This window comes from Cryptomeria japonica, chromosome 11 (assembly GCF_030272615.1).
Source record: "Cryptomeria japonica chromosome 11, Sugi_1.0, whole genome shotgun sequence".
NCBI classification, from domain to species: Eukaryota; Viridiplantae; Streptophyta; class Pinopsida; order Cupressales; family Cupressaceae; genus Cryptomeria; species Cryptomeria japonica.
The window spans coordinates 629,529,908-629,542,462 of NC_081415.1; positions in this window are offsets into that span (position 1 = coordinate 629,529,908).

Below are 12,555 nucleotides of genomic sequence, written 5' to 3' on the forward strand. Positions count from 1 at the left end.
CCACCAAAGCACAAAAATAGGGAGAACTAGAGAAAAATTAATTAGGTGGAAATTAAATTTGACAAATTAGAAAATAGGTGGAAATTAGGAATTAAGTGATTTAATTAACAATTTTTCATTCATTAATTAATTCACAAAAAGAGGAGGAATTAATTAGCCAATTAAACAAACATTTAATTGTGACAAGAAGACTTAGGATAAATAAATAAATCATTTATCCTAAAGAGAAAATGGAGAGAAAATGACAAACAAGGTTAAATGAATAAATCATGAAACCTTAGAAGATAAATTAGAAATGCAAGGATGACAATTAGGTCTTGATGTAAGATTGATTTGATGTCGATTAGATCATGATTTTGAATTGATTTGATTGATAAACAATTGAGATTGATTGACAAATTGACCAATATTGATAAAGAGACCAAATTGATATGCGCCAATTGACATGATTGAAGAGGACAAGGATCGATGATGAATCGATCGTAAAACGACGAGATTGACAAGGATGAGGATTGATGACAAATCGATCTCAAAATGATAAGATTGATAAGAGGACAAAACCCTAATTCAAAACCGATAAAAATGAGGAATGCAGAAGAAGGACTCGATGCTCGCAAATGATAAAGACCAAGTACGCAACATAGAAGAAATGTTAATGCGATGCAAAAACCTAAAATAAGGCAATGCGTAAATGTTAAAGTACGATTCCGCAAGCGTTGACCATTTTTAGGTGTCTACACTTGTATCAAAAGGATTTGTGGTGGCCATTGGAAGGAAAGGCAAAGAAAGTGACCACAATGTCAGATGAAGAAAGGGACATTTTAGATAGAAAGGCATTGGGATCCATTCGATTGTGCCTTGCACCGTCTATAGTATTCAATATTGCAGAAGCAAAAACGACTGTAGATTTGATGGCGACATTGGCTAAGTTGTATGAGAAACCCTCGGCTTCGAATAAGGTATTTCTTATGAAGTGTTCGTTTAATTTGAAAATGAGTGACGGAGGATCTGTAGCGGAGCACTTAAATGAATTTAATACAATTACTAGTCAATTGTCTTTGGTAAAAATTACCTTTGCAGAAGAGGTTAGGGCTCTCTTGATTTTATGTTCTTTGCCAGAAAGTTGGAATAGCTTGGTTATGGCTGTAAGTAACTCTGTCTCTAGTAAAAATACTTTGGTATTTGATGATATTGTTGGTGTTATCCTAAGCGAGAAAATGCGAAGAAAAAGCACAGGTGAGACTTCAACATCATCAAGTAGTGTTTTGAATGTGGAGAACATAGGAAGATCAAAGGAAAGAGGAAAAGGACCGTGGAATGAGAAGTCACGAGGGAAGTCAAAGAAAGGACGCTCTCAATCGAGAGGAAAGAAAGATTGCTGGTACTACGAAAAGCCTAGTCATCTAAAGAAAGACTGTTGGTCTCCAAAAAACAAAGGAGACAAAAATGAAAATGATAGTAAGGAAGCTAATATTGCAAGTAATACTTTATAAGATGCTTTAATATTATGTTTGGATAACGATAATGATTCTTGGGTAATAGATTATGGGGCTTCATTTCATGCTACACCCCATAGAAAATATTTTCTAGATTATGTTCAAGGTGATTTTGGACAGGTATATTTGGGTGATGATGACCCCTATCAAATTGTTGGAAAAGGAAAGATAAAGATCAAGTTGTAGAATGGAAATGATTGGTTTCTGTAGGAGGTAAGACATGTTCCTAACATAAGAAGAAATTTAATTTCTGCAGGGCAACTAGGTAGTGAAGGTTGCATAGTTACCTTCTCAGATAGTATCTGGAAGGTCACTAAAGGATCATTAGTAGTAGCTAAAGGTGTGAAGGTAGGCACATTATATTTGTGTACTGGTAACACTTACTCTACCTTAGCTGCTACAGATAAAGTTACTGTAGGGACAACAACAATAGATGTTGCAAGAATAGATTCGATAATGTGGCACCATAGGCTTGGGCACATGAGTGAGAAAGGGATGAAAATCCTTCACTCCAAAAATGTATTTCTAGGACTAAAGAAGATTGATTTAGAGTTCTGTGAAAACTGTGTTTATGGCAAACAAAAGAGGGTCAGATTTCTCAAGGTTGGGAAATAGAAGAAGAGTGAGAAGTTAGAGCTTGTGCATTCAGATGTATGGGGACCGACTCAGGTATCATCTCTTGGTGGCTCTTGTTATTATGTTATTTTTATTGATGACTCAACCAGAAAAACATGGGTATATTTCCTAAAACAAAAATCAGATATTTTTGAAACTTTTAAGAAATGGAAAGCTTTGGTTGAGAATGAGACAAGAAAAAAGTTGAAGTGTCTCATATTGGATAATGGAGGCAATTATTGTAGCAAAGTATTTGAAGATTATTGCTTCTTAAATGGGATTCGAAAGAAGAAGATAGTTCCAGGAACTCCACAGGAAAATGGTGTGTCAGAGAGAGTGAATAGGACTATCATGGAACGCGCGAGGAGCATGAGATTGCATGCTAGATTGCCCTTACATTTTTGGGTAGATGCTATACATATTGCTATCTATTTGATAAATAGAGGACTTTCAACCCCTTTGGATGGTGGTATTCCATTGGAGGCATAGACTTTTAAAAAGGTAAATTATTCTTTTCTGAAAACTTTTGGTTGTGAAGCTTTTGTCCATGTTGATAAAGAAAACAGAACTAAGCTTGATGCTAAATCTCAGAAATGTACCTTCATTGGATATGGGATAGATGAATATGGCTATCGGTTATGGGATTTTGAAAATAAGAAAATAATTAGAAGTAGAGATGTTATATTCAATGAGAAGGTGATGTATAAAGAACAGATGTAGGGAAAGAAGCATGAACATGACAAAAAAAGAATATGTGGTTTTGGATGAGATTCCTGAAAATGAAATGCCACAGGTACCTGATGCTCAACAACAACAAATTGTCCCACAAACTCCTGCAAGTGTTAGACGTTCTACGAGGTCAAGTAGACCCCTTGAAATATTTTCTCCTTCTTTGTATTCTATATTATTAACTGATTCTGGTGAACCAGAAGAATATGAAGAAGCAATGCAGGTGGATGCCAAACAACAGTGGGAGCTACGAATGAAAGAGGAGATGGACTCCTTGATGAAAAATAAGACTTGGGACTTAGTCCCTTTACCTGCAGAAAAAAGAGCCTTGCCTAACAAATGGGTTTATCGGCTGAAGGAGGAGGAAGGAGGTCAGAAAAGATATAAGGCCAGACTTGTGGTAAAAGGTTTTGCACAGAAAAAGAGTATAGATTATGATGAAATATTTTTTCCATTTGTAAAAATGACTTCAATTAGAACTATACTTAGTCTTGTGGCTGCAGATGATTTATATCTTGAACAATTAGATGTCAAAACAACTTTTCTCCATGGAGATTTGGAGAAGGAAATTTACATGTTGCAACCACAGGGATATGAGGTGAAAGGTAAGGAGAACTTGGTGTGCCGGTTGAAGAAAAGTTTGTATGGCCTAAAGCAAGCACCCCGACAATGGTATTTAGAATTTGATAGTTTCATGGCTAAACATGGTTATCATAGATGTCATTCTGATCATTGTGTATATTTTAAAAGATTGGATAATGGCAGTTATATTATCCTGTTGCTTTATGTTGATGACATGCTTGTTGCTGGGTCTAACATGCAATACATAAATGATCTTAAATAGAAATTAGCTAGCTCATTTGCTATGAAGGATTTGGGTGCAGCTAATTAAATTATCGGTATGAGGATTACATTGGACAGGAAAAATAGAACCTTGAATTTGTCCCAAACTAAGTATATAAAGAAGATGTTGAAAAGATTTAACATGCAAGATGCAAAAACAGTTAGTACACCTTTGGCTAGTCATTTCAAATTGACTGAGGAGATGTGCGCAAAGGCACATGAAGAGGTAAAGAAAATGTCTAACATCTTGTATTCATCAGCTGTTGGCAGTCTGATGTATGCAATGGTATGCACAAGGCCAGATATTGCACATGTAGTGGGAGTTGTGAGCAGGTTTATGAGTAATCCAGGTATGGAACATTGGAATGCTGTGAAATAGATTCTTTGGTATTTGAAAGGAACTACTACGAAGGCATTATGTTTCACAGGATCTAATGCTACTCTGAGTGGATTTGTTGACTCTGATCTGGCAGGCGATATTGATTCATGAAGGAGTACTATAGGGTATGTTTTTACTATAGGGAGAACTGCAGTTAGTTGGATTTCTAGGCTGCAAAAGGTTGTTGCACTTTCAACCACTGAAGCTGAGTATGTTGCTGCTACAGAAACTAGCAAGGAGATGATTTGGTTACAATGTTTTCTGGAGGAATTGGGTCAGACATAAGAGGATCACCCATTGTATACCAATAGCCAGAGTGCCATTCATCTTGTGAAGAACTCTTCTTTTCATTCAAGGACAAAGCACATTTAGCTCAGGTACCACTTCATCTAGACTGTTTTGGAGGAGGGTCAGTTATAGCTTGAGAAGATTCACACAAGTGAGAATATTGCTGATATGTTCACGAAGGAAGTTCCACATGAGAAGCTGATTTCTTCATCAGTTTTTGTTGGTCTTCTTGATTGATAATTGTGGAATTTATACCAGTCAAGTCCAAGTGTTTTATCTAGCGGATGCTGCATGTACAGTGGTGTCGTCTAGTTTCGGTCTCCAAGTGGGAGATTGTTTGGTGTGGAGCCTAATCAGTCTCCAAGTGGGAGATTGTTGATATGTGGTGACTGATCAAAAAAGTACTATACACTCAGCACATATCTTCGTTGGGGTCTAGGGTCGGGCCGAGCCCCGGGAAAGCGAGTGAAGCTTGCTGCGAGGGTTTGGGGGTGGCATCCCGCGAGAATTTTTTTTTTTGCCAATTTTTTGTTGATGAAAACTGACATTGTAATAAAACCCTAAAAAGGCACTTTGTTTGTTTCCCTAAAAACACATGTTATAAGCAGCTGGGATGCTTAAGGAATTGTAAGGTTGATGTACTATTTTTGCTAGATAATAAGAAAGATTGGATGACTGTGTATGGTGGACATAACCCATTCTGGGTGAACCATGTTAAATCTCTATGTTATCTATGTCCTATTTTATTTCTTTATCTTTTGTATTTAAATCTGCATATAATTGTTAGTTCATATTTGCTTCAGATTTGCTTGAAACCCTAACATGAATAACATATCATTAACATATAATGCAATGTACATGAAATGATCACCATTAAATTTATAATAAACACAATGATCTGATTTAAAACGCTTAAATCCCAAACTCAAAACATATGTATCAAATTTTGGGTACCACATCCTAGGACTCTGTTTGAGTCCATACAAATATTTCTTCAATTTGCAGACCAAATTACTTTTACCTTTAACCACATAGTGCTCTGGTTGTGTCATATAGATATCCTCCTCCAAATCACCATGAAGGAAAGTAGTTTTCACATCCATTTTCTCAACCTCTAAATCATAAGCAACAACAATAGAAGTCAAAAATCTAATGGATGTCATTTTTGTAATAGGAGAGAATATCTCACCATAATCAACACCCTCAACCTGAGAGTAGCCTTTTGCAATGAACCTTGCTTTATACTTCTCAATGCTTCCATTTGAACCAATCCTTTTTTTGAAAACCCATTTGCAACCAACAAGCTTCCATCCTTCAGGCAATGGTACAAGATCCCATGTATCATTCTTTTTCAAACCTTCCATTTCTTCTAATAGTCTTGAAAATGACTATGCAAAAATGTGGTATTCTTGACACAATTTTGGTCATTCTAAATCACTGTTACTCTCTATTTTTTATCTCTGGGTTTAGGGTTTTCAAGTTTTTATGTTCCCGGATGAGAGCTTTTTTTTTAAAACCCAAACCTGTTATAAACTCCCGGTACCTTTTTTATTTTAAGCATGAGGGTTTGTTCCATCGTCAAAAGGGGACCGCGTTCTTTTCCTAGGTGTTATCTTGTACTGACATTTCTATGCCTTTTGTGTTATGGTCAGACCCCCCTCTTTATGTTTCTATGGGTTTTCATTTTCCCTAAGTCCGACTTTGATATTTTGGCTTATATCTCCATGATTAAATACCGAGCAACTAAAGGTCACATGAATTTGCACGTGTTTTGAATAGATGGAGATGTTATGACCCAAGCAAAAAAGATGCTTGAAGGATAACAAGTATTGGGTGGAATTTGTAAGATGCACATAATGAACAAGCAAATCCGACAGTCCTCAAATTCTCATGATGAAAGATATAGGGATATTAAGGACTGCAACATCACGAAATGATGCCAGTGTCCTAGGCGAGTTGAACAAGTTTGATAGCAGAGCAACTGACAGATCAGATACTCAAGGATGATTAGGCAGTGCTTTGTCAAGTTGTAACAGGTCCACTTGCTACGTTGGAAGGTCAATATCAGTATTGACTGATGGTGATCGTGCAATATGTCATGCTGGACAAATCAATCATGGAAACAGAAAAAGTTTTCAAAAGGAAGTGATTAAAACTATTTCATTATTGATCACACGAGAAAATAAAGGCATAAGGAAATAGGCCCATCGACATAGAATAAATAGAGACAAGTCAAGACAAGTGGATACCAACCGACTCTCAAAATGCCAATTTGAGAGGTGTTTTCTTGGGTCGAGTCATATTAGCAGGACAAAGCTGGCAGTACCTAAGGTGGCAACATCTACAATTTTTCATTGCCACCTCAGAAAGAAATCAAGATCCTCAGAGAGATGAAAGGGATAAGGATGATTTATGAGCTAGAAGCGAGGTGATCAAGCCCCTATCAATAGGATGTGTATTGTCAGAGATTCTCACACTGAGGCAAAAAATCAAGAAATTAGGAACAAAATCGTTCATGTAAGGTGAATTTGGTCAGAAGGCAATGAATTGACAGTTTGAGTTTGACAATGTTCTTGACTCGATGAATATGATTTTCTAAATCCATTTGTTGGCAGAATGAGTAGAAAAGCATTGAAATGATGATTTTTCCAATGCATGAACACCACCAAGAGAGGTGTTTTCATTATAAATACGGTTGTGTGGTGTCTTTAATTGGTAGAAAGAACAGAGAATTCATTATCTTCTCTGAAGGTTTTGAACAGGATGAAATTGATCTTTGAGCAATATCATGCCAGGAGTTACATTGAGCTCTGTGACACGGGATGAATTTCCTATGGGAATGGGTATGCTTATATTCAATGGAGATTTAGAAATGGGGAGGATAGTCGATGGAGACTTGAAACTAGTTTCTTATAAGAACAAGTCCTGCAGGAATCATCCTTCATCTCTCCTCTGTCACTCATTGGTAGAGGGCTAAAGATGAAACCATACAAAGGAAAACAAGAAGAACAAGGTTGGGATTGGGGCGGCAACCGATCATCTCAGCATGGGCATGGAAGGTGAAATGCCTTCCCTTTACTTTATATTCCTCTATGAGCTCCTTTTCAAATTTTCTGTAATACTGGGCATGAAGGTTGAAGCTCCTTTAGTTTAGGGGTGACTTTACTTCTTCTCAGGATCTAATTCCCCTTCCCAAAGGGGAGTTCTCTGCAGAACAAAGATGGTGCATCTCACAATCCATTTGGAAGCGTCTGAAGTGATAATGGCATGACTCAAAAGATTTTTGTTTCTACCAAAATGCAGTTAGGAATTTTAGTTCTACTTCATCACGACTGCGAGCATGGACAATTTTTTGCGAGAATGTGAAGAATATTTTGTAACAAAGTAATGAGAGATCCTATAAGCTTGTGACAGATGTCTCCTCTAGCCTGAATATTGTTTCCCCCTTGTTTCTATAAAAGAGAAATCAGAGCCATGAGATAGAAGTCATGAAATTTGGTCTAGAAGTTTGGATCCAAATCCTTGGTCATGTATAGTAGGTCTAGGTGAAATGAGTATGCTTTAATGGGAATTTACAGAGCAAATAAAATGGGTTTTGTGTCTTAGTTTGTTGCAGGTTCTTGAAGGAGTTAAATGTAATAGAATTTGTAATAGAAAATAGCTTATGAAATGAGTGAAAGTATTGTCCAAAACCATTTTCTCCAATGTGTGACTCTGCTATATTCTTGAATGAGTAAGATCAAGGGTTTTTCTCATTCGTTGCATTATTCTGATGCAAGTTTCTTCTATCTTACAGTGTGACCTAAGGGGTCGATTAAATTGCTTAGATAAGATTTGTAGACTAATGGGGCTTATACAAGAATTCTGATAAGTATTTTGAGTTGGGATAGATAGATGTGATACATTGTAAGGCAGTTTTATCTTGAGGTCTTTAGCTTTTAGATTAAGGTTTCTGTTGCATTTTTATCTTGCATTTTGCAATTTCAGTTTCTCAATGGATAAGACACTGATCACTGCTTACAGTCATTTTTCTATGACATTTATTTACTCATAACTCATCAACAACTTTCTATAGCTTTGATAATATCAGAATATCTTTTCATTTTCCATGTATGTTTGTCGAAAAATCATTTCACTCCAAAGCAGGTTGAGGATCACTGAGAGCTAGCCACTCTGTAAGATTCTCCCTCTTTATTGAGCCCCCTTTTGGGAGTGAGACCATTTGATTTGTTTTAATGCTGGCTGCAAGTGTGGTTCAGAGATTCTAGAGCATAAAGGGAACACCCTCCCGGGTTTTGCAGAGCCCGAAGTGTAGACAGATAATAAAAAAATCCTTGTTATATTGTTGGTCCAAGTCCCTTATCCTAAATGGTCTAGAGGTTGGCCTCTCCATGCATGATTCAAGGGCCTGACTTGGTTTCTGTCCCTTGGGCAATGCAAAAACCCCGCCAAGTGCATTTTGGGGAACCAACAAAAAATGGTGACTCTGCTGGGGATAGTCGTCTAGAATCTCTAGTTAGTAAAAGGTGAAGTGGTCATAGTGGTTGATATTACCTTATCAAAGCCACCAATAAAAATATCCCCTATGCAGTGAGGAACATCTGCACAAAAGTCTTGAGCATATAATAATCTAGATCTTCGTCGGTTGAGTCAATTCTTATAAATGTTGTCTGAGAATTTGTTATAATTCATCTTTCAATGTAAGTTCTGTCAAGATTTGTCCATATTACAAGAAAACATCTCACAAATTATGGGTGGCGACTCTAAGATCTCTATGTTAGACAGTTCAGATAACTAGAAGACAATTGAGAGGGGAGGGGGGGGGGTCGAATCAGTTGTCACAGATTACCGAAAGCATTAACAATTAAAAATTTAATACTAGAACCCAAAACAATAATACCAGAATAGTAGTTAATCCAATTTAAGCATAAACAATAATACTAAAATAAAAGCCATCTACACAACACCAAGATTTGTACGTGGAAAACCTGGTAAAGGGAAAAATCACGATGGGAAGCCTACCCACAGTTAGATAATACTTTTGTAGTAAGTGTGTGAATTACAATGAAAGGGGCCTGCACTTGTAGGAAGGCCAACAACCTAGAGCACACTGCTCATCACAAAAGGAGTCTCACTGACTACATATAAATCTAGACTACAATCCAGAGAAGTGATGAACTGCAAAATATAGCATCTCCTATGCCTGAGTACAGTTCCGGTTAAGATCAATACTAGAGAACTAAATCTTCTTACACAAACCCAATTCCATCTCCAATGATCGACCAATTCCTCTGCCTGAATGATATTAAATTATTCGCACATTACATTCCTTGACCATGACCTCTTACAATTACCATGATGATCTACAATGAGATCTTACATCTTATTTATACAAACCCTCGATCATAAACAATCAGGTCGGCCACTAGACATTAAACCAATTACATAATTATAAACCGTGTTGGCCTTAGACCAAACAAATAATATCCAACACATACGACATCCTGAAAATACAATAATAGGTCTTATCAACATGTTACATCAATGTCGGTCCATAACCTAGATCAACCGAGACCAAGTATAGGTCCACACACTTCAAAAATAATCTCCAAATGCCAAGTCTCGAACATGATCACCAACAACATCCTAAAACTCGATCATAAGCTACACCAACAACAATTATGAAATGCATCAAAATCTCCACCAAAACCTCTACCGGTGAAACCCTCGCTAGAACCAAAAATCAATCTTCTAAGTAAGAAGGATAGCGTCCGATCACCTAACCGAAAGCAACTAACCAAATATGAATATGAGTATCATGAACAATCCAATTCCATCACTAGATTATACCAGAGTCTACTGGATCATGCCGGATCCAGGTTAACCAAAAACTACTCAACCTACTAGGACCAGAAGGGTGTCGGTAAAGCATCCAAACAGCTAGTGTTGACATCAATGACAAAACATCAATGCAACACATAATCAATTCCACCAAATGGCCAACACTCTACACCAGTATGCATTATTTGAAGAAGAACTAATAAGAACTAAGGAATTTGTAGTAGAGGTGAAGTAGATTTGAGCTCTTATGATGAAGTACCCTGACAAGATGAGGAAAGAATTCACATGATGAAGAGGAAGCAGTTACAGTACTGGATCATATTTGACCTGAGAAGCTAGAAAGGATGCACAAATGATTTTAGATCTATCACTACAGCGAACCAGTAAATCAGATTTTCAGCCATTACATTACTTCCATATATTTTGGATTTCATAAGTCAAGTGTATTTTCATGAAGGTCATTTGTAGGAAATACTTCCCTATTAAGTGAGATAAGCACTAAGGAAGGGAATGAAAGTAATCTTCTTACATACTTCTGAAAATTAATTTGCAAATTCTGTAATAACTTGAGTGAAGTATGTTTATGAGTCATACATTGTAAAATTGTAAGGCTGTTGAATAAATGCATTGTTGCTTGTATATCCCTAAGAAATATTCAGTGTAAACATGCAACATATGCAGTCATTGTCAAGCCATAACAAAATGTTTTATGCTGAAAGATATAGACCATTAATTTTTAATGGTATCCAAAGTTTCCCAAACCCTGTTCCTGCCAATGTTATGGAGCATTTACCAAGTTTTAATGGGAAAGGATCAGAATCAACACGTCAACACCTACAGAGGTTTTCTAATTTGATAGGAGATATAGAGATAATTTAGGAAGATGTTTGCATGAAGCTTTTTGTTCAATCAATAAAAGAAAATGCTAGAGACTAGTTTTCATATTTGCCAATAGGTTTTATCTCTTCATGGGATCAGCTGAGTGCATCTTTTTTGGAACAATTTGGTGAAAGGGTTAATCTCGGTTCAGCTATAAAGGGATTCATGGCTATTAAAATAATAGAGGATGAATTGCATCCTATTTTTAATCTCAGATTTGCAAGAACAATGGATAATATTCCTAGAAGTTACATGCCAAATGATGCAGTATGTTTGGTTGTTTACTTAGCTACATTTGATGAAGAAATGAGTTACTTAATAAGGGATAAGGATCCTCAAACCCTGTACCAGGCTTATAGGATAGCAATGGATATTGAGAACAATTTAAAATATGGAATCCCTAAGGGATATTTCACTACAAGAGCTTTCTATATAGAGATACCAGATATTGAAGAGAGGTGTGAATCAAGAGTTGAAGATCAACATCAAAGCACCTACACTTTTGTTGACCATAGAAGACATGTTTAAACCTATGATTCATATCAAAATGTGAGTGAAGAGAACTTGTCTCAGACAGTGGTTATTACTCATATTAGTGAAGATGAGGTTAATGAAAATTTATATGATACAAATGGTACAAAGATGGAAGTGATTTCAATGGCTACACCAAGTGATAGAATTACTACTCCTTTAAGTAAGGACGCCACACAAAGGGTCTATCTTCAATCTTATGGTTTAGATGGATCTGATAGCCTGTATCAATAAGAATTGGAAGGTTGTACATCTAATGAAGATAATGATAAGATGCAAGGTTTTGGTGAGAGAGATCTATTCTCTCAGGGACTAGTTGTGTGTAATGATGAAACCTTGAACATTGCTACACCATTCTTTATTAATGATATTTATAAACCAGAGAATTCCATTGCATGTTCCGATGAAGAAAATATGCTTTAGCCTGTGCTTATGCCATGTCAATATATTCATAGTGATGAATGTGAAGAGCTAGTCTAGGTAGATATGATTGAAACAATCATTATAGCTAATAATATACTACTCATCCCATTACAAGAAAAACTTTATGTAGTGGATCAAATTGTTCCTAAATTCTCAAATCATGAAAACACATATGAACCAACAGATGTGGTTAAAAAGGATAAAGGAAAGGGCCAGGGTAGTCATGATGATTTTGTTGAAGCCTATGAGAGTTATAACATTGAATATTACGATACTGAAAGTTGTTATAGCTTAGATTATGATTACCTTATGCCTAATAAGGGTGATTGTGAATTTAAGGTGGGCAGTAGTTTTAGTGAAGTTTTTAATGCTCCGTTTGATGAGAAAGCAGATATAGATAAGTTAGTGCTCTACCTAAATATTTATGAGAAAGGTTTTCATATGGTTTCCAATCCTTTATACGAGGTTGAAAACCCAGAAATGATGAAGATTGACCAAAATGTGAATGCTGAATTAATTTCCTGCAATGAA